The 27,545-nt window shown below is 31.4% G+C and overlaps 2 protein-coding genes across 5 annotated transcripts in view; one reads left to right on the top strand and one right to left on the bottom strand.

Moving 5' to 3' along the window:
- The window catches only part of Dys (Dystrophin), a 1,915,508-nt gene that overhangs the window by 1,346,985 nt on the left and 540,978 nt on the right, over nucleotides 1-27,545 (bottom strand). The gene's annotated exons all lie outside the window — the stretch shown is intronic.
- The window catches only part of LOC142327578 (facilitated trehalose transporter Tret1-like), a 58,802-nt gene continuing 39,356 nt past the window's right edge, over nucleotides 8,100-27,545 (top strand). Inside the window, exon 1 of one of the 2 annotated variants that reach the window (XM_075370752.1) lies at nucleotides 8,100-8,206. The gene's annotated coding sequence lies outside the window, so the exon portion shown is untranslated. Of the gene's footprint in view, nucleotides 8,207-25,405; nucleotides 25,585-27,545 lie in introns of those variants that run through there. The other variant, XM_075370750.1, reaches the window with a different exon arrangement.

Below are 27,545 nucleotides of genomic sequence, written 5' to 3'. Positions count from 1 at the left end.
GTCAAAACAAAACTTCTCTAGTGTTATGTAGAAAATAATTAGAATCATTTTAAAAAATTTAGTAACGGATATGTCTGATAGGAAATTTTTAGCCACCAGTTGGTGGTCAAGGTCAACCAGAGGTACCTTTTGGGTTATGTACTGTCGCATAATTCTTTAAAACGAATTAACAACCAGGATAATATCATAATTTAATAAAAAAAACGATTTTTTTTTAAAATCTTTCTTACTATTTTATTTTTTTTCTTGTAAACATGTTTTCAGAACTAATAATTTTTTAACGCCATTTTTTTAAGTGAGAGACTTGTCTGTTGATTCGTGTCAGATTCTAAACTAAACGTTTTGAATATAATTTAAAAAAATATATCGTGTTTATTTATTGGTTTTTTAGAGATTTTTTAATTGCGTAAATAAAATAAAAAAACTTTAGTACCGAGCCATTTATCCAAGACGAAAAAAGGTAAATTTAAAATTATGATCAATAAAAAAGATATTGCGCTAAATGAGAAAAAAATGTGTGATAAAAATTCAACATAGTATAAAAATATCCGGGTGATTCAAAAAGTACTTACAACTTTAAAAGGATATAAAAATTTATTTAGATAACTTACAGATTTGGTTGAAGTCTCATTTTATAAACTACATCGAATTTTGACTCGCGTAGTTCATTAGTACGGAATTTAGCCACCAGCGCTTGTTTTGCAGTCAGCAACTGTAGTTCAATGAAATTTTCGTAGGGTATGGTAGAGGGAGCTTCCTACTAGGCATACAATTTACTCTTGGCACAAAATCTTCGTCGAGACAGGTTGGACGTACAAACTTCAACGGCGTCCCTGAAGCTACTGTGGAACAACTCAGAGAAAGCTTTGCACGTAGCAAAGAAATCAACTCGACGTGCGTCATCTGAGTCTGGCATTCCACAAGCGACAATTTGGCGCGTATTAAGTAAACGATTGCAGTTGAAACCGTACAAACAATCCGTGGTTCAACACATTACAGAAGACGACAAAGTTGCTCGGCTGCAGTTTAGTGTAGAAATGATGGATAGGATTGCAGACAATATAATTTTCGGGGATGAGTAACATTTCACAACAGTGGCAAGGTGAACACCCATAACAACCGAATATGGGGTAGTGCAAATCCTCATGAAACTTTGCAGCACATTCGTATTAGCCCTGAGATCAATGTTTTTTGTGCTCTAAAAAAACAAAGACCGTTCTTCCAGAAGTAAATGTAAATGGTATCGATTTTCTAAGTTCTCAGTTAGATAATGATGCCCAAGATGGACGCCATTACTATCAGCAAGACGAGGCACTACCTCACTACCGCCTAGAAGTCCGAGATTTTCTTGATACTTGATTCCCAGGTCGGCGGATCGGTAGTGAAGATCCAATTGCATAACTAACTTGCTTCCCAAATTTGACCCCGCAACATTTTTGCTTGTGGGCTTTCATTAAAGATCGGGTTTACGTACCGCATTTGCCTGCTGATCTTGTGAGCTGAGACTTCGAATTAACGCCGCAGTTGCAGAAGTAACGCCCGATTTGCTGGCTACAATCTGGGAATCAGGTGAGATGTATGTCGCATTACAAATCGAACCAAAGTGAATGTTGGATGACCAACTTGATGTGTTTTCTATTACTATGAAACGAGACTTCAACCGAATCTGTAAGTTATCTCAATTAATTTTTATATGTTTTTAAATTTGTGAAGTCCTTTTCGAATCACCCAATACATTAATATATATATATATATATATATATATATATATATATATATAGTGTGTCCGCTATAGACTAAAAGATTACTGAACCGATTTACGCGCGGGTTTCGCAAAATGGTCCGCGTTGTCAGGAGAAGGTTTAAAGCTATTGAACTCCTCGATCTGACAAGCACAAAGTAAGTTAGGGGTATTTTGAACCAACTACTTTGTTTACGGAGTAGTTATATAATTAAACCGATAGGTAGCGCTGTTTTGACAATTAGATTTATTTACACTCTGACTTTTATAAAGTGAAAGGTTAAATTTTGTGAAGTTCAGTAATGTTTTCTAAGTTTCTTAACGATCTGTATTAATTGTAATGATTTTGCAGCCATATCAAACTTTCAACTGTGTTCATTTAATCCATATATATATATATATACGCACACACACACTCAAATCTAGCAATAGCGAAATATTGTCGGGTCTGTTAGTTCAAAATAAAATAAACAGTTTTTATAGGAAACATTTAATCAGAACACCTGATGATCGAATTTCAGCTCACTGTACGTATAATTATATGCAAGCGAGCATCGAACCAGTTACGCAGAAGTATTTTGAATGGTGCTTCTTTATGAGACTGATCAGTCTATTAAAAATTAATAAAATAAACAGAGATAGATATCTCCCATGATAAAAGTCGACGAGTTAAAATAATTGAATTGAATTTTAAATAAATGTTTATGTATATTTAATTAATCTTTTTTAACAGATTATTTCAAAAAGATAATTATTAATTCAGTATAGTAATTATATAATACGGGATTAAAACATCAATATAAAATTAATATAGTATACAGAATATTTAAAAACAGAAAATTACATTTTAACACAAATATAAGGAAAACCTCAAATAAATGCAAATTAAAAAAAACAAACAATGAAAAATAGCTAAAATTTAAAAAAATACTGATAATTAATTAAATAGTTAGTAAGGACATATTCTTCTATTTTTCCTTTTTATATCCGTATAACATCGAGTTATGTAAAAATATATAATAGAAAACAGTTTTTTCCGTGATTGAAAGCAAACTTTGAAGACAATCCTCGACTTTTTCTGTGAATATTATTCGAAACAAATTATTTTCTTTTAAATTTAGTAAAGATACCAATTTGAATGATATATTTTCAAACTTGGCTAATTTTTATATTTAAATTTAGCTAGTATTCGATTTTTAATAAACAGATAAAAAATACATTTTTTTTTAAATGCGAGTAAACACGAATTATCCACGGGATATGGTCTTGTAAATTTAAATTGCAAAATTAATTTTTTTTGTTTTTTTCCTTATAATCGGTTTCACAGATCAGAAACCATAATTAAATTCATGACAATATCAAGTTTATAAAGGAGTTTACTTGGCGACCTCGGCTCTCCTCTATGGCGCCCCAGTGTGGAAGACAGCCATGGCGGTAGGGCCATGGGTTCAACAGCTGGTGGCGGCTCGTGCGCAAGTTTATCAGGGTGTGTCTAAGGAAGATGTCAACGCAACTGTCTACAGGTATTGGCAAGCTAGATGGGATGCGTCCACGAAAGGGAGGTTACACATCGTTTCATCACGCACATCGAGCCGTGGGCCGGGAGGGAGTTTGGCGAACTGGGATTCTGGTTGAATAAATTCCTGACTGACCACGGAATCTTTCGTTCATACCTGTGTGAACGAAGAGGATCTGAAGACCTCTTCTGCCCCTACTGTCGAAGCTCAGTCACGCCGGACCAGCAATGTTACGCAGTCCGGTCAACTTCAACACTGGCGCATTTTGTGTCGGAAATATTTGAATAAATGATTGGGAAGCGAGGGGGTGAGAGACAGCTCCATAGGAAGCTACCGTTTGCCCGTGCTTGCACGGGTGGGCGATGGTGATGAAGTCCGGGGGACTCTCGAGCCCCTGAGTTAAAAGATGCCAGTCCCGGCATGGCCGTCCTTTCTGGGGCGCCCCCGTTGGAGGAAAAGCACAAAGGACCGATTCCCGGTTGCTGGATGTTGGAGGCCGGGAACGGCGTAGCCGGGCTTGGCTTTTCCATCATCTGGCGACTAGAGGCGAAGGCACTTCCGGAACCGTGTTAATGCTTAATTGCGGGTCTGGTTCCGGGAGGCAGGATTAAAAAAAAACCTGTTTTAGAACCGCTTTGTATAACTGTAGCTTGTTAGGAACTTGCCTAATAACCAGTATAGCTCCTTAAATTTAATGCCGTAAGCTTTCAGCTCGCGGAATGTAACTCCATCTAAATGGATTCCTGGGCAGTCATCTCTTCTTTGCGAATGTCATCCGACTCGATTTTGCTTGATTAGGCTTTTGTTTTGCTACATGGTCTAACCTAGGTCTAACTCAGATTGCAACTAAATCGAGGTTTGTTTTGGATCATCACTGGCAGTCACGACTGCCATGTCGTCATCAAACGATTCAATAGTGGTATTATCACTGTGAAAGGTCCGCAGTGAAGATGGAGTAGAGGATAGGCCCAACCTTGAGCCCTGTGGAACACACGAGAAAACATCAGAGAATGCGAATAATTCTATTTTGTTTTTTATCTGGGAGAACAGTTCCTCCAAGTAACTACGCAATATTAAATAAAAGGTCGAGGTAGATTTATTTTTAGTTTGAATGGCAGAACAAGCATAAAGACTTAATCCTTAATCGAATGTTTGCTGTATATCTAGAAAGGCAGCCTAATAGATTTTTTTCTCTTTCAAGCAGTTGGTGACAACACGAATGATTCTGTATATCTTTTCAATGGTGGAGTGACCACCGCGGAAACCGAATTGATGATAGGTACAACCTGTCCCTTCTTAGTTTTAATTAAACTAATAAATTTGAATTTATATCTTGAAAACATTTGAACAAAATAAATCTTTAGGTTTTATTATAAAATGAATAGTGGGAATTTTTTTATTAATTTTAATTAGATATACCTATCTATTTTTTACAAACATGTTTAAAAATTATTAAGTTTAAGTTTGGCAGTTGGTGGGTAAATCACTCTTTTGAAACTGAACAATCTGCATTAATAAACAAAAACATACCGCACATGTAGTTAGTTGTGCGCGTGCACACGCGCGAAAGAGAGAGAAGCCCACGTATCAGATATCTGTTTGAACTGATGTTTATCTTGGGTGGAATAAAATCCATAAATTCTGATGTACTAATCATAACTATGTTATTCAAATATAACACATCTGGAATTGTAAACAAAGTATAAGTCAATTTAAAAAGAAGTTGTAGGGAAGCACGACCGCAACAAGCTCGATGGAACTTCAAATAGTCGTCTCTTGTATCACTGTAATTTGTTATTTAAACATCTTTAATACAACATAACTGAATAAGCTAGGATTAGAGACGTATACATGGCAAACATAATGTTTAAAAATAAAATTTTTACGAACATTCCTATCGCTGTAAAACGCAAAACTAAATTTACGACCACATACGTTCTAACACTACCGAATAGCGAGCGAAGGAAGAAAATTGAATGTGATAGTTTTACGAAGTATCCTTCACAAGTAGAAGTAAATGTCAACATTAATTCGCCCGTTACCCATTTTACATTTAAGAAGTAATATTACGTGATAATTTATTTTATTCATATTTGTTACCAATACAGCATTAGAAACGGTATAAGACATCAGTCGTCCGAGATAGCCTCATGTAACTTAAAAATAAATCTTTATTTAGACCATTGCAAACTTTTTCGCCCAAAGCTCACATTGGGAATCAATCATTTTCTAGAACCCCAAAATTTTTAAATTGTTAAAAATAGTAATGGCAATTGTTGTTTTTAAGAGCGCATCTTAAAAACAGCAATTGCAATTATTGTTTTTAAACGTGGCGTATCCTATTTCTGAGTTGAAACTTAAGCTTTACTTTAAATTTTAGTTTGAAATACCAGGAAATCATTTTGTCCTTTTTTTAATCAGCCATCGCTTTGCTAAACCCCCTGAACCCCCCAATTTTCTAATACTTTGTTTAATTTAAATATATTGGTTTACTAATAATTATTAACCTCTATTGTAAAAACGTTTTTAACAATACATAATTCAATAATAGCAATACAAATTTTATGTACTTTTTATTTTAATTAAAAAATTTTTACAATCAGTTATTAATAAATTGTTAATAGTCGATTCCGACATGTTTTCACTTACATCGTATAGGGTCATTCACAGGAACCGGATGTTTTTGAAGTGGGTTGTACTAGGGCGTTCGTGGTGGGAGGGGCACGTGGCTGGTGTCTGACGTTTCCTTTGTTCATAGCATTTACATTTTAGTCGTTGAGATGGAGCCATGGACGCTAGACCAACGCCTGTACGCGTATGACAATTTTATGCGAAATTACGAATCCGTAACTGCTGTTCAGCGAGATTTCCGCCGTCAGTTTAATATTCATCGTAATGCAAGTGTCCCTTCCCGTAACACAATATTGCGATGGGTAAACAACCTTCGAACAAGCGGTTCAATATTGAAGAAAAAATCACCGGGTCCCCGACGAACCGCTAGCACTCCGGAGAACATCGAACGAGTAAGGGAAGCCATTGTCAGAAGCCCACGCCGCACTATTCAGATGCATTCAGCAGCGCTTCAAATGAGCACAAGTACGGTAAGACGAATTCTGCATACAGACCTGCATTTCTATCCTTACAAGATAGCCGTCGTGCAGCAGTTAAACGAGCAAGATTTCATGCAGCGATTACAATTTTGTCGACAAATGCTTACCGTTTTTGAAGAAAATGAAAATTTGTTATTGTTAATGAGTGACGAAGCCCATTTTCATCTGAATTGCTTCGTCAACAAACAGAATTGCCGGTATTGGGCAAAAAAAACCCACATCAGCTTCACGAGAGACCTCTTCATAGCCCAAAGGTGACTGTCTGGTTTGCAATAGGAAAGGTCGGTGTTATTGGACCATATTTTTTTGAAGAAAATAACGCTGCCGTAAATGTAACAGCTGATCGTTACATTGCGATGTTGAATACGTTTTTCATCCCTGAGTTACGAAACCGGGGAATCCATTTTTAAAATGTGTTATGCGCACACAGCGAGGGTAACGATGGCTGTTCTCCGTAACTTGTTTCCGGGACGGATCGTTTCCAGATTCGGCGACATTCCTTGGCCCCCTCGGTCCCCCGATTTGAGTAGTTATGATTTTTTTCTGTGGGGGTTTATGAAATCGCGTGTGTACGGCAATAAACCGCGTACATTGGAGGACCTAAAGATAGCAATTCGTCATCACGTCACCCAGATTGATGTAGACATGCTGCAAAGAATTGAGGCCAGTTACCGTGAAAGGCTACAACAATGTATTGCCCAAAATGGACATCACTTGCCGGACATAATTTTTCGTTCATGAGTAAGTAACAAATGCTTTGATTTAACAAGTACCAATAAAACCTTTTTAAAGTAAATATTCAATTTTTTATGATTATTTTAAAAACATCCGGTTCCCGTGAATGACCCTGTATATCTACTTAAGAGACGTGAAACAAAATTAATATATAAACTAATACGAAATTCTGATATGACATCACAAAAAAATGTGATGCAATATGGTGTCCACCAAAATGCAATTGTGTAACTGTCCGCTTCATTAAAGAATTGGAGGATCGTATCTCACTTTCAAATGAAATAAGTTTAAATGAAGTGCGGAAAAAACGTATATACGTAATTTAATAGGAGTACAAGAAAGTTATTTGGTGTCCACATCATATTTTTTTTTGCAACGTGAAGAATTTACAAATGTTAGCTATGAATGTACTGTACAGCCCGAATAATCACAATTTTTCTGTTATTTATTTAGCTAAAGAAAGTATTAGTAAATTTATTCTATCAGGGTAAAGATAATTATTTTTTAGGAAAATGAATTTCCTAAATTTTTCAAATATCACTGTTTTGTTTGTTGTACGAAACAAAATTTATTATATTTTTTATCGATTTCTCTTCATAACTTCAGCCAAATTGGTTAAGTAAATGAAATCCCTAGATAAACTATCACATATAATGGAGGAAACAGATTTACTGAAAATCTTTTGCACTAGCATAAATAGATTTAATAATTAATTTAAAAATAAAATACTAGCTATTCGTTAATACTAGTTAACTAGTAGGAAAAATAAATCCAATTTATAACTTCTTTTAACCAAAGGCGTAAATAATCAATTTTACCAGAAAATAAATAATCGCGAAAAAAATAAAACATTAGAAAAACTGCACGTTGAAAGAAATTCATAAAAACATTCACGTATTATTAATTTTGTAACATAATAAAACACTTATATTACCTTTATGTAATCCAACTACTAGAAATAAAAGCTACTTTTTTAAAAACAACGAGTCATTTTTAGAAATTACTTCGTACAGTCAACATGTTATCTTGTGTGTTGGTTTAAACAATATAAATGACAAGATAAGTTTATTTAGTTACTTAACAGATGTTTTAAAATTAAGTCTGTAAGTAGAATGAAACTATTTTTTTTTCTATCTTTGTAATATTAAAAAATTTCACAATCAGTAACACAACACATTGTAGTATATATCTTTGCCGATGCTTTAAAACTAAATAATTCGCTTCATAGTCAAGATTTGGCTTATTTTTTTTTATTCCTTATTATTTTATGAATCTCGGCCTTTTAATTCAGTTGCCAAAAATGTAATCTTTTTAAGGTTATTTATTTTCATCTAGCTTAACAAACATTTTAGTTTACAAGATGTTTTATTAGGGAGCAAGCATCACATTGCTTTTGTAGACATTTGTGACGATCAAAAAGATTTTCCCAAAATTTATTTAAAATAATATTCGAACATTCCCTTTTTCAGAAATATTATTTTGTCGTTATAAGAACTTAACGTATACGCAATACATTGTCAAATAATCTTCATTAACGGCTTCCGTAACGTGTTTATTTTGTATATTTTTATATATGTAATATCTTCACATATTAACTTAAATATTATTTCACGTAATTATACATTTAATTATTAATTATATTATATTAACAATCACCCACTTCTCTTTTTTATTTTACAATTACTGTGCATTTTTTGATGCTGCTGTGACCCTAATTTTACCACGGTTTCCCTTGATCCATCCTGGTAAAAGTTGGTGGTTATTTATCTATAAAGTAGCATATGTAAGAACATCTACTACTTCTGAAGTGATCATTATCAACTAATATTATGAACTGATCTAAATAGTAGATTTATTTACTTTTTTTTTTTAAATGTACGTTTCCGTCTAATAAATAATATTACGAAAGATGAGAAATTATAATTACAATAAACAATCATTTCTTGCTGTTTACACCCAATTTGAACTGTAATAAACGGTAATTTCTGTTGTTTTTTTTTCAATTCAAAGGAATACTCGTTTTTAAAATTAAAAAAATCTGATGTGGACACCGCATGACTTCCTTATACGCCTATTAAATTACTTATACACATTTTTAAAAGTACATAAAATTTTATTTCATTAATAACTTTTGATATTTTTTCATATATATATTTTTTTTATTGATATTGAATTATTATATTGAATTATTATATTGAATTCTTTTTTACAATCAGAGGTTAATAATTATTAATAGATCAATATATTTAAATTTAAAAAAATGAGATGAAGTCTGATTCGAACGATTTTGTATAATTTTTTGCACAGTAAATATACAAAACATAAATTAAATAAGAAAACTGAAAGAGGTATAATTTTTTTACGTTAAATATATTTTCTGTTTATAAGAAAATTAAATTATTATAACCGTAATTCATCAAGTTTAAACACTCACCACTGTGACTCTTTATTGTACGTGACTTCAAATTGTACGTAGCTGAAGAATGACTCAACCAATCACAGCATATCTAAATTTATGAAATTGATCTAATAGTGAGATTTTTCAAGCCACAAATTTTATACAAAGGCCTATATATAAATTACATTTCAAGTGAATGATATTTTCATACTCCATACTCCTCCTACCTCAAGGGTGAAAATCCAATTTTACCCCCTCCCACCACCAATTCAACCGTGCGACCGAAAGTAATATTGTGCTTTCCTTCCAAAAGTCGGTAAAAAAAAAACTTATAAGAGACTGTTATCATCTATTTGTGGAGGGAATGTTTTGTCATCAATTTGTGGAGGACAAAATACTGTTAGGAACAATAAAAAAAAATGAGTATGTAGCTATTTTTACGAACAGTTGCTCACAAGGGCAAAGCATCGGCTGATAATTTTCTTGTAAATGTTGTAGTATATCTACTACACTGAAAATAAACGTTAAATAATTATGATTATAATGACTATTAGTTTCATGTTCCAACTTTTCAAGTATAACACCGTTCGTTGTAGAGTGAAATCACTAATATTCAGAAAGGTTACCCATTTAAGAAAACATATTAGAATTATTTTGTACGTTTCACAAGGGTTAACTGCAGAGTTAGGGTTAATGAGTAAAAACGGGCTTTTCAGTTTTTAACAAAACAGTGTTTTTCAGTGAAAAAATATCATTAATGAAATAAAATTTCAAAGGGTAAATGAAAAGTGATTGTAGAGTAAAATAAATTACCTTCGATTTTTTTCTTATTTTTATGAAACGATTTAATAATTTTCTAACACATCTGTAAAGATGTAAACTGACTACTACATAACTCGTAATTGCGTAATAATGTTTAAATACTCGAGTAGGAAATAAAAATTAAGAAAGAAAAAAGATAACTAAAATAAGAATACAACGGCAGAATAATAACCGGTAACAATAACGGCAGAATGCAACAACATATTTCCTTCAAAAAAATAATAAATAACTATTTTAAAAACATACTTCATCCATCTGTAATTCATCCGCAATAATAAAATTATTTTATTTCTATTAATACAGATGTTTTTAATATAACATCCGTTACTATTTATAAAAGTAACCAAACAAATATGCCAGAGCGCGAGAACGCACGCGCGCCCACACACACACACAACCCCAATAATTTAATACAGCTTTTGTTTCGTTAGAAACAATTACTCCCATTAGCTAATTTATCTCACTTTTTAAATTAAAAATATTCTGATTTTGAATGTAAAAAGAAAGAAAAATGTTAAATATATAAATTTAATAATTCATCAACTCGAAAACTTACGACAAAATGAGAGTAAATAATAATTAAAAATATTTACAAAAACAAAAAAAAAACGATAAGCGGCTAGCTTGAGAGAGCGAACTAATAAACTTAGATAATAATACTTAGGAAATAAATTTCTTTCTTAAGTATAAAAATAAGCTGATAAAGTATTTATCACCTTATTTGTATTGGTTATATTTTTATAAGGTGGAAAACTAACGTACATGAAACAAGTTTAAAAGATGGTTTTATTTAAACTTTCAACGGCTCCCACATCCCCAATATTGCCCCCAAAGAGGTTTTTGGGGGCAACTTGGAACTACTGAAAAGCATGCACTTGATCTTTATAAATTGGGGTTATATCTATGAAAAGTTTTGAGAAAATTTACCCAAAAATCTATCCCACCCCTTGGTGATCCCAAAATATTACCAACAAATTGCCCCATATACAGAGTATCTGTACCAAATTTCATTAAAATCGGTTTATCCAGTCAAACGTTATTAAACTTCAAATACGCCAACAAACGTACATACGTACTAACATTAGCCCCTCCCTCTTTGTTTTGTTTTTGGGGTCCCTATAATGAAACATCGAGAAATGCAACAAAAAAAAAAAAACCATTACCCAGTTTCCTTTACCATACTTTCCTTTTTGCAGCAATGATGTCAGGAAAGTAAAACAATTAATAAATACTAACGTCTTTATCAGTCAAGAATTTGTTAATAAAAAGTAACAATTAGGTGAAGCACAAAAACGAAACTAAATAAAGATCGTGAGGAAAGTAAAGTCTATAACTTAAAAGTCTATAACATTTTTCACATCACTTGTCATCTTTCGACATAATATTAACATAGACTACTTAGATGGAATAAAAATCTTTTCTTTTTTTATAAATAAATATCACGTCAAAATTTAGCCCATTTGCCTAGATAAGGAACCAGTAGTTTACAATTAGATAAAGTTCATAGTTTTAAAGAGTGGCACAGTAGATTTTGCAGAATGTATACGATTTCAAAAGTTTATTTTTTTATAATTATTATCATTATTAATTACTAAAATAACACAGAATAAAAATATTATATAAAATGATATCATTATGAATTATATATAAAAACAATCTATATGCTATATTAACTTGCAATATTTATTTAGTTGAATTGATAATTGAGCCAACAAATAACAGCTTGAATGAAATCATTAAAAATAAATAAAACATTCATTTTATAATAATAATAACATAAAACTTTTCATTGAATAATATTCCTTATTATCAACATAAAAATAATTTAAAATGAGATTTTAATATTTTTTAACAACTTTTGATATTTTAACATAGTTAAAAGTAATAATATGCAAGAATTAGCTCTGGTTCTTTTTATGATTATTTACACTCTTGTACGATTAATAATATTTACATTTTAATCATAATTATATATAATACAATATCAAATTTATTTGCAATAAATAAGATCATTTGTCACGTAAAATAATACATCATACTGAATTTTTTCCCAAAGTGATGTCTACCGGGCTGGTCTAGTGGTAAAACTCGTCGTCAAATCAGTTATTTAACAGTTTATTTTCGAAGTCGAAGGTTCTGAGTTTCGAATCCTTGTAATTTTTTGGTTAGGATTCAATTAACCGCACGACTCAGAAATGGTCGAACTGAGTATGTACAAGTATTATACCTCATTTAAATGGCACACAAAAATTGTGAACTATTAATAGATTTTAACTACTTAAAAATAAAAATAAAAATAGAATGATTTTTAAATAAAGCAAAAAGAGGGGAGTGATTTAAAAATAGGATAAATGAAATTATAATTAAAACATTTTTTTAAATATTAAATATCGCGTAATAAAAAAAATTGATGTGGGCACCTCATGATTTCCTGGTACGCCTGTTAAATTACATACACTAATTTTTTTTTTAAATGAAAAGTACATAAAATTTTATTTCATTAATAACTTCTGATATTTTTTTTATTATTGAATTATTATTTACAATCAGAGGTTAATGCCTACCCCTTCTAAGAGCCAATTATTTCATTTGGAAATAACTCTGGAACCGAAGAAAATAAGTACCACTTATATCGTTGAAAATCTCTCAATGAAGACTAATTACTGCAGTTAAGAAAAAGTCCAAATTCTTTTGAATTTGGAATTTTGGCCATTCATCCAAGTGTCCCAGGCATGAAATACGGACAGGCATGGCATTTTTCATACGCTATAAAATTCCATTTCCATATTCCAGCTTCTGTGGTGAATTAATTTATCAAGCAAAAAAATTGTATAACTACTCAATTTGCTATATTATAATTAATATTACTGAATACACTTGATACGAAATATATAAAAGTATATATGAGTGACAACAGAATTAACAGTCGAGTTAAAAAAAAAAGTAAAAATGCTATACAAACATCATAAATACAGATAGAATAATAATAATACCAATTTGTTTATAAATGGCAATCTTAACTGGTATAAAACAATTAAAAAGTACGTATTATTTATTTACATAGTGGATTAAAACAGATATAGCACTTCACGTGGTAACGGAATAAATGATGACTTAACAATTATAAATAAATAAGTACGCAAAATGTTTCGCTTATGAATGTCATCACTTCATTATGTCTTTTAACAAACCGGCTTATGTACATACAAACATGCACACGCGCGACCTCCTGCACACACATCAAGCTGCTTGTGTTAATAACGGCAGATTTTTTTGTACAAAAATATTGTTACTTGATATTTATTATATTTAATCAAGCTATTTTAATTAACAGCTGGGTGTAATGTCGTTGAACTTTCCGAGTGATTCAGATGGAAAGGGATTATTCCAGGTGGATAGGAGGATACAAACTGATTCTAGAAGATGAAATAATGGAAAAATTCATACAAAAATACATCCGAAAACACTTATATCGAGTTTTTTTAATTTTTACAAATTCATACATATTACTCTTAATTTTGTTCTGTTTTGTTTTAATAATAAAAATTGTTTATTTTTTCTTAGACTTACTTATATCAATTTTCTCAGAATTTTACAAGATTTGATATTCAATTTACGCATTTGTTATTCATTTAACAACGTTATTGTTCTTCGAGACAAAAAAAACTGGTTTTTTTTTGCACTAAATTTTTCGTTTTACGTTGTACATCGTGAAAACTACGGGAAAGATGGTTCTGGGGCATGTTTTATTAGATTTTCCAAGGTTTATTAGATTTTCCAAGGTAAAACACGTAAGAAACCATTAAGTTTACTCCTTATATAAAGCCTTAAAAATTCAAATATGACCTCATTACATCGGAGCTAAATGAAACGTAGGCGAAATATTTCGCCAGCCGTAACTCAATAACATAGTGTTTTCGGACAAATGTTTGTGTGAACGTTTTTCCTTATTCAAACTTTAGAATCAGTTTCAAAATTATTTCCCTTTCCTCCTGAATCACTCTGTATACATGTAGCTTCTATAATTTAAGTTATCATATTTTCCAAATTGACTCATTAAACCAAAATTAATAACTAATTAAAAACAAAAAGTTAGAAGAATTCAACATCTACTTCTGTGGATATGGCGGATTATCATCTGTTATCCATGTGACAAGATTTGAAAACAGTATTCGTGTAGATAACACCTTATCTACATAAAAAAAATCGTGTTGAAAGGTTAAAACAGTTACAAAAACATAGCGTGCGCCAAACGGTTTAGTCAAATTTAAATTGGTTGAAATTATCTTACATTTCGGTATGGAGAAAGGAAAGAGAACATTATTTACTAAAGTCTATTTCTTATAAAAGGAAAACCGTAATGTTTTTTAAAATTATTACTTAGTAAATTTTCACATATTCTTCCTACGAAGGGCATTTAATAATTACCCAGCATTTGATGGTAGCACTGATCAGAAATTATTAATAAAAAATCTAATGTGGACACCACATGACAGCTTTGTACGCCTATTAAATTACATATACACTTTCTTTTAAAAGGAAAAGTACATAAAATTTTATTTCATTAATTGAATTATCGTATTTTTTTTTTACAATCACAAGTTAATAAATTAATAATTCAATATATATAAATAAAATTAAAAAAAATTAAATAAAGGAATGAAGTCTCATTCGAACCGATATGCCTTGCCCTTTTAAGATCCAAATATTTCATTAATTTAAATTTTATTTGGCTATAACTTTGGAACCAATGAAAATAAGTACCACTAGGATATTGTTGAAAAGCTCTCAATGGAAACTTATTACTACAGTTAAGAAAAAGTCCAAAATCCTTTCTTTTTTTTTTGATTTTTGGACACTTATGGTTCAGTCGATTGCAATCAAAAAGGGAAGGTGGAAAACTAGATGTTATAACAGTCCTAAATCTAAGATTCATCTAATAATTTTTATTCAGCTAATCGTTTTTGAGTTATGCGAGATACGTACAGACGTCACGCCGAAACTAGTCAAAATGGATTCAGGGATGGTCAAAATGGATTTTTCCATTGAAATCTGAAAACCGAAATTTTTCGAGATCACAATACTTCCTTTACTTCGTACAAGGAAGTAAAAATATAAATCAAAATTACTTAGTAAATCAACCATCTAACTTGATTGCTGGTTTGGTAAATTCAAAGGTGACACTTAATGAGATCCACATCAGAGACTGTTGAAAAAATTTATGACAATAAATGAAGATCACCAAAAAAAGGTGCGTAGGTACAACCCAGTACTGTGTACAACGTGTATACATCTTACATGAACATTTGCAACTGAAAAAGCATACGGAGTAAAATGGATGCAACGCATGCTCAAAGATCAATTATAATCGATAAAAAAAAGCAATTATCAATTGTTTTTAAAGGATTAAAATTGTTTCCCTAAAAAAGTATGGTTCAAGGGTTTTAAAATGAGGAATTTATAGTAACGTCGTAATTTAATAGTGACCAAGAAAACGTTGTACAACTAATGAAAATAAGGTTAATTAGTTTTTTATAATATCCAGGTCTTTCTCCACCATTACCTCAAATACCGATTTTAGAATTCAAACCTTAAACATAAATGATTGGAAAACATTTCCTTTGGTATTTCTATCATTTAGGAATAAAACCTTTATGCAAAATATTTTGTGAGCCGACAAAATCAAAGAGTTCTTGTATGACATCTGATTAAATGATGGAGACTTTAAACCTCTATGACGTGTAAGTCTTTTTCGAAGCAACATATACATTTGAGCGCAAGCAGTCATATGAAATTGTTAGAGCCATAGAAGAACTATTATAGTCGAAGAAACCTTACCCAAAGATCCAACATTAGTACTCGGCGAAATTATGGCTGAACAGGTGCTAAAACTGCTATAAACACACTATGATAATCGCAGTGCACACTTTGAACCTACACTAATGGATAATCAACTAAAACCTAATGCCCTAGATTATAAAATGTGAGGTTTTAATAATACTACAACATTTTGGCTATGGAGGGATTGTATTTTCAAACATTATTTTGCAATCTTAAATGTGATTATTTCCAAATTATATTATTTTTTAATAAAAAAACAAATAGATGTGAGTAAAACAGCAAAGCCACAATATTCTCAACCCCAATGATCCGTTTTTTAAACTAAAATGGAATCAATCACGTAATTCATAAACTTCCAAACGACCACATTTAATACCAAAAATTCCGATTAAATTGCTTCTGAGATAACCTAAAAATCAGAATGTATTCCCACACGTATGTAAACATGGAATCAAATCAACCGGGTTTACAAAGTAAATAAAAAAAAAATGTGTCATGATATTTAATATCGGCAGGCTAATATGGGGAAACAGGCTAATATGTGAGCTAACGCACCGTATATGGACGCGCTGATACAAGCATCACTACCGCCGCGCAGTTATCCCACCATAGTGGCGCTTCGACCCCCACGACTTTAAGCTCCAATAAAAGTGCGTGTACGAGAGTGAATTTTCAATTAATCGTCGACCACCACCTGAAGAAGACCAAGCAGAAGAAAAAGATGGAAGAAGATAGAAGTTCCCTCGCCGCCTCTACGTGGGACCTCCCGGCGGATGCCAACATTCCCGCCGGAGCAGCAGGCCTAGCCGGCCCGCCGAAAAGATCCGCTGGACGCAGACGCTACCTTCCCGCTCTAGCTCGCCGGCGGACTCACCAACAGTAGCCGGCCCAGCGTGGGATCGCTCGGGGAGAACTGCCTAGGCCGCGCCGAGCCCCGACACTACGGGGCTCTGGGGGCCACCGCTGCCACGCTGTAGTGCGGACCCAACTGCCGCTCAGGGAATACCCGGTCTGACATCAATGGACGAGCCACAACTCACCGACTTCGCCGGAGACCAGCTTCCGAATCCAACAGCTTTTCTCAGAGCTAACGCAAAAAACGACCCTTTTCAGGGCCACCACAAGGTTATGGATTACGAGCCGTGAAAGGAAGCCATTCGACGACAACAGTCCTTTTCGGAGCTACCATAAGCTTAGTAATTGCAACGAACTGTCGAAGCCAATCGACGAAAAAAACGACCCTTTTCAGTGCTACCATAAGGTTAGTAAGCGCCATGTGCCGTCGAAGCCATTCGACGACAATATACTCAATGCTCAATCTACTGATACAGTGTCAGATTTCTGATCTTCCAGTATATATCATGATATGCAAACTAACTGCTGATTTATATGCCTATTCAACGATACCTTCTTATCAAATAAGACAACAGCAACCTTACAATGATACACCTGCTAAGGTATTCATTAAAAAAATAATAAAAGATACAAATCTGTATCAAAGTGAGCGATTATTACTATAAAATTATAATTATAAAATACTACAAAAATTATAATAATTACCTTAGGTAACCATGTTAAACAAATACGAAACAGCAATCCATCACACGCTTAAGAAAGTTCAACAGACGCAAACGTAGCTCATCATCACACATTATGGATGATTTGATACCTTTTTTACCGATTTTTCGAAGAAAAATACAGTATTACTTTCGGTCGCATGGTGGTAGTGGAGGGTGAAAATGACTTTTCTTTACGTTTTGAGGTAAGAGTATATGAAAATACCACTCGCTTAAAATCGATACAGTTATATCAAAGAAAACGGCAATCAAGAACAGAAGCATTTCATAAAAATGTTTTTCCAAAATCTTTCAGTTTCAGTGAGAACTAGATAACAGTTATGTTATCGTTTTTCAAACGATTTACTAATAAATGGAACGGATTTATTTATTTATATTAAAAAGCCCAGAGTTTCTTCGATATTAAACGTAACAAAATATATTAGGTCAATTCTCAATAGAAACTCTGGTTGATAAATACAGAAATTAGAGAGGAATTCGGTTATTCAAAATAAGTTGCTTGCATATCAGAAACACGTGCTAAAATAAAAAAGGAATTTGACAATTATCTGTTTGAAAGTTTGTAGAATACCAATACGGAAACATGGTATACTGCGAATGACAGTATACCAAATAAATAATGGGCATACACTGATGTACTTGATTACAGATGTAGTAAGTACTCGTACATTTTCCTAGTAAATATTTACGTCGAATCGATAGCCTTGATGCAATGTGCGCCCAGCCTCGCACGTGTATATAAAATATTATACTGTCATCCATCATAATAATGGCAATTGGAAAAATAATAATAATGGCAATTATGACTAAAAAAAAAAGAAGAAAAACCGACATAACATTACAACAAATATCGGACAATTTGAATCAGTTGTTTACAGCATAAACAAAAACCAATTATCAATATATATATATACACAACAACGCAACCTTTCAGAATTAATACAAGTAAAAGATTTCGAAGCGGATCGATCACGTGACACGTGTTACTTAAAGAAACACTTCATTCCCTTCTACACCAAAGGTTTACCCTTAAAAGATGGCAGGGATAAAAGAGGAAATGTTAATAATACTCTTGTTTAACTGCAACACGCAATAGCTAGCTAGCTTCTACCTAGAGTAATAAATATAAAAAGCATCAGCGAGCAGAAAATCAAAATAAAAAATCAGTTCAACGGTAGCTGTATGTTTTTATGGTTGTTTTTAATGCAATCTAACCTATATAATATTCAAACAGATTTAAATGTCATATTTTTTATTATATTATACATTAACCTTTAAAATATATGTTATATAAGGTTTTTCACTTCCGGAAAGAAAAAAAAAACTAGGATTTTTATAGTTCTGTTAAAAAATATGTTTACCGTTACATAAGCATATGCAAAATACGCAGGAGAATAAAAGTAAACATTAGAAACGTATTGATACCTAAAAGTAACCAATAATTTGAAACTTTTTTTATAGAAAAATTACGTATAAATAGTAAATTATATTTTTCAACATAAAGTTTAACTTTTAATAAAGTTTTTAATATCTTACTAGCAGACCCGGCAATGCTTCGCTATTGCTAGATTTCAATATATATATATATATATATATATATATATATATATATTAAATGAACACAATTGAAAGTTTGATAAAACATTAACAAAATGAACATTACGGAACTTCACAAAATATAACCTTTCCCTTTCCCGTTTCCTTCCCAATTTCGTTTTCCTTATTTCCCTTTTCCCTTTCCCTTTTTCCTCCTTTCCGCTTCATCTCCTTCTTCCTTGCTCCATTTCCTTCTCCTCTTTTTTTTATTCCATTTTCTCCTTCTTTCCTTTTCCGATTTTTCGCTATTTCCCTTGTCACCTCCGCGCGTACCGTAGTTTTTTAGTCTACAACGGACACACATATCGGAAACTTCCTCCTTTCCCCTTTCCATTTCCTTCTCCCCTTTTTTCTTTACTCCATTTTCTCCTTCTTCCCTTTTACCCTCCTCGCGTACCAGTAGTTTTTTAGTCTACAACGGCCACACATATCGGAAACATTGAAATGGAATCGTAAAATATTTAGTATAGCGTGTGTTGCACTTACGTCGAACAGATAGCGCTGTTTTTCAAAAAAAATCATGTTTTTCCCTGTCACAGGTGTGACATGTTAGGATATAAAAACACGCGCGTATTCGAATGCAATGTTGTGTAAAAATTTCAAGGCAATTAGTGAAGAAATTTCGGAGATTTAAGATTTGGAACAAACGAACATTTACATTTTTATTTATGTAGATTAGTATATCAAAATCTACCTATTTTTTCAATACTTTTACATAACTCTTTTTACAAACAGTCCAGGAAAAAAAATTAATCAACCGAACATAAACTGTCTATTTATCATAATATTCTAGACAGATTGACATCAATATAGTATCAGACTTTTAAAAACGATCAATATTATCGTTGACGGAACATAACTCGTCACAATTCACCGGATCTTGATGTTTTGACACCTAAAGAATCCAAAAAAACCGGATGGAAATTTTCCGGATGTTAATGTTCGTATAAACGTGTATATTCGGTGTTGGCCGCTAAATCACCTTATATCTCCAGAACTACGGGACCGATCTTGACTAAACTTATTGTCAGATTACTTTTATATATGGGGCATTGATGCCGTTAAATTATTAACTTAAAAGGTAAAGGGGGTGAGACTGTAGAGCAAGGTGACCCTCAGTATCTCGAGATTTCGCCTTACTAAGGTCATATTTTTCTTAGGCACATTTTTTTTACAATTAAAAAATCTGATGTGGACACAACATACTTCCTTGTACGTCATTTCTGATGTGGACACAACATACTTCCTTGTACGTCATTATATTATTTCATTACTATTATATTATATTACTATTATGTTATATTACTATTATTACGTCATTACTATTATATTATTTCTAACTCTAGAACCGATGAAAATAAGTACCCCACGTTTGATATATCATTGAAACAATTTTTTTTTTTTATTTTGGGCTTTTTTGGATACTTTTGGTCCAGTCGGTTGCAATCAAAAGGGGAGGTGACCAACTAGATGTGACAACACTCCTAAATCCAAAATTTCAACAACCTACGGCAAATCGTTTTTAAGTTATGCCAGTTACATTCGTACGTATGGACGTCACGCCGAAACTAGTCAAAATGAACGATCGCAATAGTTCCTCCTTTACTTCGTACAAGGTAGTAAAAATAACAATATTTGCAAAAAAACATTTGAAAAATCACATCCCTTCCCAAAAAATTCTTTTTTAATCGTTTGCTACGTTGTAACGCTACAGGTGAGCGGTAGAATTAAATAAATGAATAATATTTAAGGTATAAATAAGTAACTCGTTCTGGTTGGGTTTTTAACTCGATCACCTGGTCGACTCGGTACCTGGTGCGTTAAACCTCGCAGCTACACCAGTCTTTCGAACGTGCAAAAGAAATTTGTTCTATTTAAGTTGTGAAATTACATTAATTTAGTAACGTAAAACGTTAGTTAAACATTAAACGTTAAATTAAACATTAATGTTTAACGTTAACACAATAATGTTAAACGTGCGCGCTTTAGTTAGAATCAATGAATTAAATGAACGAAAAAAATTTATATTTAAAAAAAAAATAAATATTTTAAATTAAGTTGTGTGTGTAGGCCGTGCACCAGAAATAACCCACAGTTGTAAGACTTTCCCAGAACACGGCTTGACAAAAAAATTCTTAAAACTGTCAGTTTTGTTTTTTTTTTTTTTATATATAAATCAATAAATCTCATGCAATTTTCTTCAATAATGGCTTAATTATCTTGCGTTAAACGTATATGCTCATGGGTAATATTAGACATTTTTAACAGGGTTTTAAAAACTAAAGGACGGTTTTTAATATATTTCATTTATAACTTTTAATTTGTATTCATTAATCTTTGATAAAATCACTAAAAGCTTCTTCTTAATAAAACCCTAACTCTGTCATCATTATTAAATATTTATTACGCCTACGTACACTCCCTTTATAATTAATATTATAATTGAGACCCCTATAAAAAATCATAAAAGACTGGACAGTAAGATCATTGTTTGATACAAAAGATAATCCATAAACCACTCTATAGGAAAGATAGGTAATATCTAATTAGGTGCCAATAAAAATAACTCTTCAAATGGGAAAAAAAAAACATTGGAATCATTATGTTATAACGAAAGGGAATTAAATTCTTTCTTCAGTCAAATAGGAAGCTAGACAGACATACATACAAACGAACAATAATTTAGTTTACACAAAAATTATTGTAAAGATGAATAAATTTTTTAAAGTATGAAATTAAAGATTTTTTTTTTTTGTAAAGGGATTTTTTGTGATATAGCGTATTAATTACGGTTGATGTAGATGTCATTCGTCCAGAAATTAAATACTATTAGGGAAACGGACGTGCTTTTTTATTTACATGGTTATTAATAATGAAAAATAACATTAACAAAACAGTACAAAAAACCATATAAATACCTGTGATGGGTTCTCAATTTAAATATCAACGGTATTTAATAATAATATTCCATTCATAAATTTAATAAGTATTTTTAATTTTTATATTTAAATTTTCTAAACTATTTTTAAAAATTACAAACGAAATGAATACACACGCAATCCATTGGCCTCTATTGCCGACATTTTTTTTCATTTTAACTTTACTGGTCTTCTCTACATAGAGATCCTACGTTACAATCTGTTGGGAAATCTGTTAGGGAGGTACATACTTCTTACTTGGATCTACCGACAAACAACATATGCCTTCTTTTTTTCTAATACTTACGTACACTTCATAGGCCGCTGCTTTATATTCGATTCTTTGCATTCTTTACTTCTCAAAACTCCTCTCGAAGGAAATTTCAATACACTGCATTAAACCTGTTTTCTTTAATTTATTAAAATTTTTGAAAGAATATTCAATTTTAAAAATACTATCATTTAAATTAATATCGTTAAAAATAATTTATTCTACAATTCATCCATTATATATCAATGAAAATAACAAGAGATATTAAAAATTAAAACACACGACTGACGAAAAAAACATTGCTCTATTTGTTCTGGTTTGGTTCCATCGTGATTTTGTATTATACTAGGAAATAGCCCGATTGAATTTTGAAAATCGGACAATTTTTTGTAGAGATATAAATAACAACATCCCATTACACCTCCCAAAGCAGCGCCCCAGGGACAATCCCTTTGTTAACAGTTGATGGTGATGATTGGAGTCTAGCGTCGCAAGAGGTGCTCGCCCACCTCATCACTCTAGCCACATACCCAGTTCCCCACGGGAAGCCTATTATTATTAATCAGAAATGATTAAAAAGAATTTTTATTGATGTATTTAATATTATTGTATTTTGTTTAACGTAAATTTATTTCTATTATTTCTGTAATATTATTCATTATTATGATTCGAATCATTCAGTTCAAACCAAGCTCACACACTGATAGAGGCTCACAGTTCACAGTTCATTAATTCATCTCATTAAAGTTTGTGCTTCAGCCGGAAAATCTCCTCTACTACACATATATATACGAGTATATAAATAAAAATGTAAATGTTCATTTATTCAAAATCTTAAATCTCCGAAAGTTCTTCACAGATTGCTTTGAAATTTTGACACAACGTTGCATTCGAATACGTGCGTGTTTTAATATACTTAAGATGTCACACCTGTGACAGGTAAAATATGCTTTTTTTTTTAAAACAGCGCTATCTGTTGTACTAAATACTTTACGATTCCATTTCAATGTTTCTGATATATATGCCCGCTATCGAATAAAAAACTACTGAACCTATTTACGCTCGGGGAAAAAGGGAGAAGGAAGAAAATCTAAAAAGATAAAAGGGAAGAAGGGAAAACGGGAAGGGGGAAGGGGAAAATGGACAAAGAAAAAAGGGAAAAACGAAACGTAAAAAAGAAAGGGGTAATAGGGAAGAAGAAGGGGAAAAAAGCTAAGGTGACATGGGAAAAAGGGAAAAGAAGAGGTTAAATTTTGTGAAGTTCTGTAATGTTCATTTTTTAATGTTTTATCAAACTTTCAATTGTGTTCATTTAATACAATATATATATATATATATATATATATAAAAATTTAAACATTAAAAAATGAACATTACGGAACTTCACAAAATTTAACCTCTCCTTTTCCCTTTCCCCTCATTCCTTTTTCCTATTATCCCGTTTACCATGTTCCTTTCCCCATTTCCCCCTTCCTTTCCTTCTTCCATTTCAATTTCCCTTAATAACCTTATTATATATATTATATCCTTATATATTACTCAAATATAGCTAGTACATAGTACGTAGTCTGCTAGTACATGCATACATACATATATATATATATATATATATAGCCTACGACTCTCCCGGTAACGTAAGGTCATACATTTAAATCGGTTCAGCTGTTGAGGTGCTACGGTGGAATAAACATACATACGTATATACATCACATACCTTTTTTGGGGCAGTCGCGTAAAAAGTAATTAATTGTAATCAATTTTTTTTATTTATTTACATTTTCTACAAAATAGGTATAGGGAAAGGATTTTCATTTAGTTATACAACAGTACGCTAGGTAGGAAAGAGGTGAAAATAAGCTTTAAAAAAGATTACATTGTTAATGTACGACCGTAATTATGAATTAAGACCAAATATTTTACAAAAATTTTTAACATTTCCATACAAAAAAAGAAGTCATTTATTTCTAAAAACAATAACACTATGCAACTTTACAAAAAAAAAAAAAAACGGATAATATTCAGGTAAAAAAAAGCACATTATCTTTAAAACAGTAAAAGTAAGGGCATTTGTTTTGCTCCTGTTGTAATTTTTAATTACTTATTAACGCATTTATGAGATCCTTCCACCAATTTAGTTAAAACATACACTAATTAAAAAAAAAACCTTCGTTTAAATTCCGATATTCGTGGCGGAGTGGTAGCGTCTCGGCCATTCATCTGGAGGTCCCGGGTTCGAATCCCGGTCAGGCATTACAAAATTCTGTAGTTTTCATACCCTACAAAATTTCATTAAGCTAAATATTTAAGCTTATATGAGGAAATGATAAAGGAAAAAAAGAAAAGAAAATTGGACAACATACATTCAATTAAGTAATTTTGTTTTCTACCAAAGAAAAATCTCCTACTACACTTATAGACACCGTATACGAGAATTAATAACCTTCATAGAGTTTATTAAAGTGTATAAATCTTCATAGCAGAACAATATATTCAATTAAACATTTAGAAACATATAATGACCATAATAAAGTATAATTTTATCGTGTAATTTTAACGTATAATTAAGTAATTTATTCTAAATGCAACATACAAATGCAATTAAATATACATTATCTAACTCAAAGTATAAAGGTAAATAAAAAAACTATTAATAATCTGCTCATTCTATATTCACTGTTTATAGAAATTTAAAAGCAGGAAAATAATTTCATATATATATATACTAAATTCTCAGTAAATAAAATTTTAACAAAATTAGACACCGTTCGTAGTAAACTACGAAAGTTCCCCTTCTTTTCAACATATTTCTTCCTTACTCCCACACACAAGAACTTCTGTACTTACAAGAAAGTGCTTGTGAGAATTTATATGCGAGGAAATCAGCAGTTACTGGTTAGTCAAGGAAAACCTCCGGCTTATGGCACACGTAAAAATCTAGGAGGCGGATTTTGGTCGAACAAATTTTCGGTTAAATTATCATTAATTCTGTATTAAAGTGCGACTAAATATACTCAATATTAATGAAATAAATATTAGTAGACGAGAGACAAGAGAACGTGTAAGTTACATATTTCTTTCTTCTTTATTGCTTTTAGAACGAATGACTGCTAAATATTTTAAGGATTATTTCGAAGGAAAAAAAGACTCTAGGCTAAGGCTATAGTGTAAATCACTAATTGTCATCCACTTCGGTGATCTGAATATTTAATGTATAAAATATATGATCAAATTTTAAAACTTTATTTTTAACTTTTAATTTCCTGGCATCATAGCTCAAGAGCTATGTTGCAAGAAGGAAAGTATGGTTATCAGTAAAAAAAATGGGGTATGGGGATTTTGCATTTCTTAAAGTTTCATGACCCAGGAAACCCCACCCCAAAAAAGGGGTCTTTTTTGATAAATATGATCGAACTATGTTCGTTCGTATTTACTTGTGTTTGAAACTTAATAACTAACTATTGACAGGCAGACTAGACTCGTTTATATTTGGGGCAATTTGTGGCGTATTTATCGGGCAGTTTATTTTTAAAAGTTCGTGGTTAATATCTCACGGAGGTGAGGTGGATAGTTTTTAGGAGGTCAATTTTCTCAAAATGTTTCAAACATAACCCCACTTTATGTTAAGTTCCTCAGAACACACGTGCATGCTTATCTTATCATTTTTTTTTAAATTGTTCCAAAATTACCTCTTGCCCAAAAATAAAAAACCACTATCTTTTTATTTAACGCATATTTTTTAACCGATTTCTTTTAAATGTATTCTTAGGCATACTAGTACTGAAATAGACCCAACAAATAAATACTTTGGGATAATATATTAAGGGTGGGGGAGCCGATCAAAGTTTAAAAATATATATTTTTTTTAATTTTTCAAAACAATAAAATTTCATCATAATTCATCCCCCCCCCAAAAAAAGAAATTTTACGTAATTTTTACTGACTGTACATTTTTAGCATAAGTTGTTCTTAGTTTCTTCCATTTAACACACTAAACGTACAAAAAACTCAAAAACAGTTCCTTGGAAGGTAATTTGAAGATGGAGCACAAAAAATAAAAAAAATACAAAATTTTTGAATTTTTAAAACTTTTTTGGTTTACTTAAATATATAATGATAATTTTACCATAAAACCATCATAAATTACTTCCAATCCAAAAAAAAATATCTTGCGTAACTTTTTCCATGCATAATTATTTTTTCACTATATAAGAAAAAATAACCAACGCCAGGAAAGTATTATAACTTCGATGTCAGGTTTTTTAAATTTTCTTAATTTTTATTTTTTTACAATCAAGTATTGGTACTTGATTGTCCTGATAAGAAAGTAGATTTAAATAAACCACGAGAAAATCCGGCATATTTATTTTTTATTTTTTTATTATTATTAACTTAAATTTGAGTTATATTGTATTTTCATGAATTTTTACCAGATAAGGGATGATAAGGATAACAAAATTATAAATACCCATGTGGCTGACTAGTCATTTATACACGTACTAAAATTCTTAGATCTAGTTTAAGTAAAATATAACAAAAAAAAACTGGCCTTGCAGTGGTCTGTGGTTTTGACAGTGTTGTTACAAAGTTCAATCGGTCTTAAAATGTTGTTTTCGTGAATACTTCTAAATTTGGATCGTGCGGGGACATAGGACCATATACGCTAAGTTGTTGACATCCAAGGTTAAGATTATTTCTTTATGTCAATAAAACCTATTGAAGATTGTGCGCAGAAGAATACAGATAATCGAAAATCAAATAAACTAATAAGTAATTGTTAATTAAGGATCATATATTTAAAATATTTTTAGTGTCAAATAACAATAACCAATCCCAGTTAAGTATAACAACTTTTTGTCATCTATTTTATTTAAAAAATTAGATAAGTATAAAAATTTATTAAAAATATATGACCCTTAATTAACGATTACTTATTAATTTATTTGATTTTCGATTATCTGTATTCTTCTGCGCACAAAGTTGTTATACTTTTCTGGCACTGGTTATTTATTCTTATATACA

Source organism: Lycorma delicatula, chromosome 7, assembly GCF_047948215.1.
Source record: "Lycorma delicatula isolate Av1 chromosome 7, ASM4794821v1, whole genome shotgun sequence".
NCBI lineage: Eukaryota > Metazoa > Arthropoda > Insecta > Hemiptera > Fulgoridae > Lycorma > Lycorma delicatula.
The sequence above is the reverse complement of the archived record's forward strand: the minus strand, read 5'-3'. Positions and strand labels throughout refer to the sequence as shown.